The following is an 8,188-nucleotide window of genomic DNA, read 5'->3' as shown; positions in this document are numbered from 1 at the left end:
TTATTTCTGCGCATTTTGGTGTAACATACTTGATGTTTTTGTAAAACGCTGCAGTTATAAGGACAGAAAACCATATCACAACAAACACACATTTGTTGAAAATCGTAAATTTGACCCTTCGTTCTTAGTGCATATTCACGTCATTTGAATAAATATCATCCTACAACTTAAAGGGACGTTTACATATCGATGATAGAAAATTGTATTTCTCGCGACTGATTTAAGTCGGATATCTTTAGAACCCGTTGACCGAATTCAATGAAATTTTCAACAGATTAACAAAAATTTCTATGCGCACACACTGATACTATGTGTTTATACAAATCGAATGCGCGAGTTAAGATATTTTGATCTAAGCACAAATTTTTATGACATTTCCAAGTTATATGCACAATTGTACAGATAACCAAAACATTTGTATATCAATTTGTAGGCGCTATTTTGCCGAACATTTTGATATATGTGGTTGGATATTTATTTTCTATTTCTAAGTGATACCAGTACTACACTCGCAAACATAGTTGAAACAAGAAAATCGAGGTTGTCCCTTTAACAATGCCAGCGCAAAATACTATCGAGTTGCTTTCGTCAAAAACTACGTCATATAAACAATTTAATTTTCAAAATTCTTAGAACCCTGAATTGTTCTGGCTATGTAGAAATAAACGGGTATAACGGGGATATTTTATGCCGGAGTTAAATGTACACTACTTATAGTGAATATTTTTGATGGATTACTCACATATTTTATATGATTTAGGATTATTTCACAATGCTACTGTAGGTTAGTAACTTTGACTAGATATTTTTCTATTTCTATTATGGGTTCATGTTTAATGTGAGCATCTGCCCAAAACTATACACTAAAGCACAAAAGGCAATGGATTTGCTGTATATCAAAACTAAAAGAAATACTGGAAATACTGGATGGATTTGATGGACTCATGCTTATCAATTTTTATGACCATTCAATCTGTGAATATTTCGGCTTGTATGGTCATGAAAAAATAGTCGCACTGTCACGCTTTGGTTAGAGAGCCCACCATGTGATCAATGACGTTTCAATCTTGATGAGAAGGGATGCACATTCCCGAATGCATCCTTCCTCATGATATGTTGAGTTAAACATGTTCATTGCACATAAAAATGTCACAGAAAGAGATGCAGTGCCAAATACCGACCGCATGCAGTGCGCGAGCATGACTAAACATGTGGTATTTGAACATATGGTATTTAAACATGTGGTATTTAAACATGTGGCATTTAAACATGTGGCATTTAAACATGTGGTATTTGAACATATGGTATTTAAACATGTGGTATTCAAACATGTGGCATTTAAACATGTGGTATTTAAACATTTGGTATTTGAACATGTGGTATTTAAACATGTTGTATTTAAACATGTGGTATTTCCAGAAGACATTTAATTCGGCTTTGCAAGACACTGTGCTTGGTATTTCGTAAACTAACATTATATAGCAAGCACGACATTAACTGTTCAATAAAACAGCGTTCATGTACATAAATTGTGTGAACTCAAATCATGAAGTATACGATTTTCTGTCATTCTTGGTTTGGTCGTTGAAGAGATAAGACGTATTTTTTGTGCTCTCGACGTCGCGCTCAGTATATAAATTGAACTGCGCGGGCAAAAAAACGCTCAGTTGACCAATAGACTTTGACAAAGACAGACGTTAATTTTGTGATCTCTGAAAAAAATTTGACATGATTTTTTTTTATGATGACTATGTCTCAGTTGACTTTTGAACGTTAACGAATATGAACGTACTTTCGTGAGCTCTGACTACAGTATCGATGAAAAGTTTTGAGTTTAACTGACTTGACTTCGCGTTATAGAATAGCGACTTGGTACTCGGGTTATTGAATGACTGGTGGACTGTAGTGTTAGGTTATTGTCATGAGATAACAACTTGACTTTGACTTGAGTTGTGTGCAATTAAATTTGTGTTGGGGTGTCAAGCGATTGACTTCACTTGAACTCTGGACGTCGGAGTGATCAGATGTGTTTTTGAAGCTGGTGTCTACGAAAACGTGAGTACAAACTTTTGTGTTTGACTGTTGACGTGTCTCACTGTGTATGATGATTTATGATGATTTAAAGCGGCTGGCGTATTATTGTTGAGTTGTTGTACTGATAGAGAAGTGAAATGCGTTGGGTATAAATTACTCAGTACTTATACAGTGTCGATAATATGGTGTGATGAGAGATGATGGTGTTACAAAATATTTACTGAGCTACTTTGGGAAACGAACCGATGATGTAAAAACATTGGAAACATATTTCATGAAAATGCATGTGCTTATATGTACTAAATATGATATTGCTTTACTTGTATTTGCATGTCGTTAACATTTCTATTTTATTTCAGTATGCTGTGGTGAGTATTGCAGATTTAACTTGTATGTGTGGTTTTTAGTTAACGATGCTTAATGAAAACTATTATTGTACACTTAGTATGGAATGATGTGAATGATGATATGATGGGTAGAATTAATCAGTGCTTGTGTCTAGAAATGCTGAATGTTTATTGAAAAGGCTAAATGCTAGCCAAAACTAACAGTTGAGCTACCGTGGGGATGTCAAACGAATTGATGGTGTAATATGATGGTGTATCGACATACTTTTCTTATATGCACTATATTTGATACATGTATTGGTTTACATTTTTTGCATGCTGTTACAGTTTTTGTTTCAGTGTGCTGTGGTAAGTACTGTAGATATTACTTGATTTTTAGTGTCTATGAATGCTGATGTATGATAGCTATAGCATGAGCTCAATGCTAACCAGTATTATGAGTTGATGTATTGTGGTGATGCTAATCGAACTGATGATGTAACATGATGGTGAACACTTACTGAATGCATACAATTTATTGAATTGCGTTTGTTGATATGCACTATAATATGATTAATGTATTGCTTGACATGTATTTTTCATGATGTTTAATTTCAGTTTGCTGTGGTGAGTACTGTAGATTGTATTGCCTATGTATAGAATTCAATAAAAGATTATGACTGAAAACTGCTTTTGATTCTTTTTGTACAGTTTTAGGGACTATAAGTCTATAACAAAAATATGTCGGTTTATGTTCATGAGTGTGGGCTTAATACAGCAATGTTTGAGTAGTACAGAAATGTTTCTTCGTTTGTGGTCGCCAGTTGTCTGTGACTTGTAAAGTGAAAAATACGCATAGCTTTGAATGCAACAACTATTTACTGTTTTAACAAAGATTGTGTACTATGCATGTTTTGATGTAGATCTTTTCAGATTTGACATAAAATGAAGACCTGTCAGTTTAACAGAGCTGGGAAACGAAGAGGTAAGTGTGTTTCATCTTACTATGAACACTGGTATTTTGACAAAAGAAGAGATAAAGTGAGTTTCTTCATTATCATGGTTTCTTTCAGAGTATAACTTATGAACAAATCAAAACCTATTTTTTACTAGATTTTCATGTACTCTTTTTTTGGATGATGAGTAACTTAAAATCATACGGCTAGTACAGTATGGAACATGAATGCTTTGTTCAGATTTTTAGATGTGTGCTGGCAGTTCAAGTCTGGCAGCTGAAGTGAACAGTCATGATTTTGTTGGAGCTCCAACAATATGCTAGAAGGTAAGTAACTATGTTTAATTTGCATTGCATGTTTTCCTATGTTTCAGACTTTTAAACAGAGATGTCATGATGACTGGAGTTGAGCACAGGGCAGTGATAAAGTAAAAGGTAAGTACTTTTGACTGAATGTTTGTTCTATGCATGTTTTGCTATAATACATTCCAGGAGTGCTTATGCAGTGATGATTTGACAGTTGAGTGAAAGTGGAGCCATGCAGTCTTGATTTTGAAGCTTCTCAACAAGCCTTGAAGGTAAGGTTAGAATGACTCAATGTTAGTGAATTATTTAAAAAAATATACTGTCAGTGAAGTACTGTCAGTTGCATTTGGACAGTTGAGCAGAACAGACGTAGCTGTAAGAGCTCTCATATCTGTTGTGTAAAACTGTCCTAATGATATGTTATGCTTGTTTGTTTCTGTTGTACTATTTTTCAGATACGTTTGGCAGTGAAGGATTGAAAGCTGACATGAACAGAAAAAAGATGCTGTTGGCAGTGATGGGTTTGGAAGCTGGCATGAACAGAAAAGCAAACATATGGTGAGTACAAAATAGTTTTTATATGGTATGTTTTGTGCATGCTTCTATGTTTCAGATGTACTTGCAGTCAACAACGAAGATGATTCAAGAAGAGAAACATTGTTGTGATGTGAATAGAACGTTCAAATAGGGTAAGTGTAACAATTGTGGTAGTTTGATTTGTACCATGTGTGTATTGCTATGTTTCAGATTGCACATGCAGAGATGGTTTCCTACTGGGTGTCAATAGAAGGGACACGAGTAAAAACGATTTCAACTGCTAAACCACAATTCAAGAAGTTGGGTAAGTTTTAAGTCATTGATTTGAGGTGTACAATGTGTTCTTTACTTTGTTGCAGATTCGAGTCACTGGTTTACACATGGAAGAAGATTTCCACCTCTGTGACACATCTTTACAAAAGCAAGGTAAGTTGACCAAGTTGTTTTTTTATTTGTTCTGCTATAATGTGATGTTATGCTATTTTTCAGGTTTTCCATGTAGCTATGGATAAAACAATTTTAAGACAGAATAGCTGCTGCAGCTTGGTTCTGTGTTGGTTTTTGTTTAAAAACGTTTTACATGCATGTGTGTTTCAAAATATTTTGTTTCAGTAGAGGGCCAGATGTCGAGCAGTACAGATGTGTTTCTTGGAGGGAGCTCCCAAACCGTGAGTACAAGTATTTGATATTTAGAAGTCTATGTGAAAGATAATAGCAATGGTAGAATCTATCAGTACTTGTGTTTAGAAATGCTGATGTGTGACGGTTAACTGAAAAGGGTAAATGCTAGCCAGTACTTACACCTGAGCAAACGTGGGATGTCGAACTAACTGATGATGTACTATGATGGTGAACACTTACTTTGTGTATCGAAATGCTTTTGTTGATATGAGTGTGAGCTTAATACAGCAATGTTTGAGTAATACAAAAAATGTATGTACTCTTTTGTGGTCGCCAGTTGTCTGTGATATGTATAGTAAAAAAAACACAACACAAAGCTATGAAGCATACAATTGTTTTAAGATTTTATCAATGATTGTGTACTATGCATGTTTTGATTTAGTTCGTTTCAGATATGACATGACCTGAATATTTGACAGTCGAACGGAGCTGAGCATTGCAGAAAAGGTCTCATAGTAGCCTCAACAGTGAATAAGGATATCAACTGCTGTGACTAAACTGTTGAAGAAGGGTAAGTGGAACAATGTGTTTGTTTTATAAGTACCATGTATGCTTTATTTTGCTCTGTTTCAGAGTAGACATACAAACAGTGTCTTGCTTTGCATGCTATTTTTTAGGTCTCTCATGCAGTGAGGGAAAAGAAGAAGATTTCAATAAAGAATCACTGCTGCAACTCAGCTCTTTAAACAAGGTAAGTGTTTACTATGTTGTATACAAAATGTTTCTCTTTCTTACTATGTTTCAGGTTAACATTGCAGAGATGTTTTGACAGCTTGTGACAGAAAAGAAATTCAGCAGCTGTGTCTTGACTGTAGCCACAAGGTAAGTCGAAACAAATATACTGGTTTGTATGTTGTGTTGTTATGCCCTTCTATGTTTCAGACTTACATTGCTGTGACTGTTCCACAGTGGGTCAAAAAAAGACGAATACAGGTTTCAAGAAGAAAATTGGCTGTTAAAACTCTGCACAAAATATGAGGTAAGTGAACTACTCTTTTGGTTTGTGTTGTGCTTTGTTCTGCTTAACTATTTTTCAGATTTGAGTGGTGGGTCGTTACAGAGCAGACTTTTTGACAAGTGAGAAGTTGAGAAACAGAGAATGATTTAAGATCAGCTAGGTAAGTCTTGATTATTATGCATTGCTAAATGTTGTTTTTTATTTCAGTATGGCTGTGGTAAGTACACTAACTTTCTATAATTTAATATTGAACTGCTTTGATAACTTGTATCCTGCTATGCAATGCTTAATATATATTTTTCATTTCAGTATGGCTGTGGTAAGTACACAAACTTTCTTTAATTTTCACATTGAACTGTTTTGATGACTTGTATCCTGCTATGCAAAATGTCTTTTTTTTATTTCAGTAGCCTGTTGGTAAGTACGCTAACTTTCTATAATTTCATAGTGAATTGTTTTGATGACCTGTATTCTGCATTGTAAAATGTGTTTCTTTTTCATTTCAGTATGGCTGTGGTAAGTACAATTGCCTTTCATATTGAACTGTTTTGATGACCTGTATTTTGCATTGTAAAATGTGTTTCTTTTTCATTTCAGTATGGCTGTGGTAAGTACACAAACTTTCTTTAATTTTCATATTGAACTGTTTTGATGACTTGTATTCTGCTATACAAAATGTGTTTTTATCAGTTCAGTTGCCTGATGGTAAGTACAATTTGCTTCTTTAAATTGCATGTTGAAATATATTTGATGACTTTTGTTCTGCTATGCTCTTTTTCATTTCAGTTGGGCAGATGTAAGTACACTTCATTTATGTAAAAACTGAATATGATTGTTGTGCTATACAAAATGTGCTTTTCTCAATTTCGGGTCAGCAATGGTAAGTAGATTGTGTTTCTTTATGTATAATTTTGTATACATATTGTTTTTTTCATCATAGCATGTTTTTCATATTTATGCTTTGTGTAAGTAAAATGTTCATAAATCATTCTTATCTTAAAACTAAAAATGTATTGTGCTATGCAAAATGTCTGTATGATTTCAGTTGCCAGAGGTGAGTACCATTACAGTTGAAAAGTTAGTTTTGTTTAGTTCAAGTTTTGGTTCACAGTTCTGTTTGTTATTTGGCAAAATTTACATGTATGCATTGAGTCTTGATTTCAGCTCGATTGTGGACTGAAGAAGATTGTCCGCAGAGGGATTGGATACAAAATACAAAGTAAGTACTGAGTTTCTTACTAAAAGTTTTGAGTTGTATTCATTGTGTGTTAATATGCTATGATTGCTATGAACATGACTTTTGTATTTCAGCGAAGACAACATAGGTAAGTAAAATTGTTATCTGTTTCATGTTTACTGTTACAGTTCAATATTGTGTTTATAAATTGTAAGTTGTACAAACACATTCAAAAGTTTCTGATCATGCTTTCGATTTCATTTCAGCTTTACTGCTGGACGAGTGTTCTCTACTACTAGACGTGTCAGGTTTACTACCAGGCGAGCAGTGACAACAAGGCGCCTTTGTGGAAACAACACAACAAAAAGTGAGTATTAGTTGAAATTGTTTTACTGTATGTTATACTTAAATGCAAAATTGTGCACATAAATTGTAAGTTGTACAATTACAATGAAAGTTTCTGATCATGCTTTTTATTTCATTTCAGCTGTACTGCTAGACGAGCAGTGACAGAAAGGCGCCTGAACATGCAACACAAAACAAAAAAGTAAGTATCAGTTAAACAGTTGGTAGAGTTGTGTGTTTTTCTTTAGCAGTTTGTGTTTACTATTTTATTTGATACATGGTATATTACACATGCATGTTTTTATCATTTCAGGCTGTTTACTTTCATCGTTTACTGTTTAACACAATTTGCTTTTCTATTTTCAGTGCCAATATCCAAACCTTGATGTGGACACCGAGTAGTCAATACATACGTGTGGCGTATAGCTGCGACAAAACCGTGGGTCCATCGCACCGATAACTTGAACATTGGCCCGTGTATGGACATCAGTGCAACTTTGTGAATCCATGTAACTTTGTGAATCCATGTAACATTGCGAATGTGTGTCGATCGAAAAATGTGTACATTCTGCACTGAAACGAACTCGGTGTTGCAAGTGGCAAGTGTTGACAGTGTGTATGTTTATGTTTATGTTTTTACATGAAAAATAAAGGAGATTGTTGTTTTATTGTGCTGGCCAGCAATATTGATGTATTGATGTATGTGTTTGTGTTTAAACTATGCAATACCAAAATCAAACAAAAAATAAACATTAACAGTCATTAACTGTGTTTGGGCGGCCGAGGGGTTTAAGACTCCACAAGTGTGAAGCGCACTGATAGCACTTGGGGGTAAACACCTCGGTATTTCGGTGCTAAAATGTTTTCAC

The 8,188-nt window shown here is 34.5% G+C and overlaps 1 long non-coding RNA gene across 4 annotated transcripts; it reads left to right on the top strand.

Annotated features, from left to right (window-relative positions):
- The first annotated feature begins 1,413 nt into the window (after window positions 1-1,413).
- Window positions 1,414-7,987, top strand: LOC127864099 (uncharacterized). Of its 4 annotated transcripts, none has more exons than XR_008041452.1 (5): window positions 1,414-3,893; window positions 4,077-4,584; window positions 4,774-7,341; window positions 7,462-7,521; window positions 7,686-7,987. It is a non-coding gene; the product is annotated as an uncharacterized LOC127864099 (long non-coding RNA). The 4 variants fall into 4 exon arrangements; XR_008041453.1 differs by having other exon boundaries at window positions 1,414-4,584; window positions 4,774-5,350; window positions 5,457-7,341; XR_008041450.1 differs by having other exon boundaries at window positions 1,414-4,584.
- Window positions 7,988-8,188: the final 201 nt, after the last annotated feature.

Source organism: Dreissena polymorpha, unplaced genomic scaffold, assembly GCF_020536995.1.
Source record: "Dreissena polymorpha isolate Duluth1 unplaced genomic scaffold, UMN_Dpol_1.0 chrUn113, whole genome shotgun sequence".
NCBI classification, from domain to species: Eukaryota; Metazoa; Mollusca; class Bivalvia; order Myida; family Dreissenidae; genus Dreissena; species Dreissena polymorpha.
The sequence above is the reverse complement of the archived record's forward strand: the minus strand, read 5'-3'. Positions and strand labels throughout refer to the sequence as shown.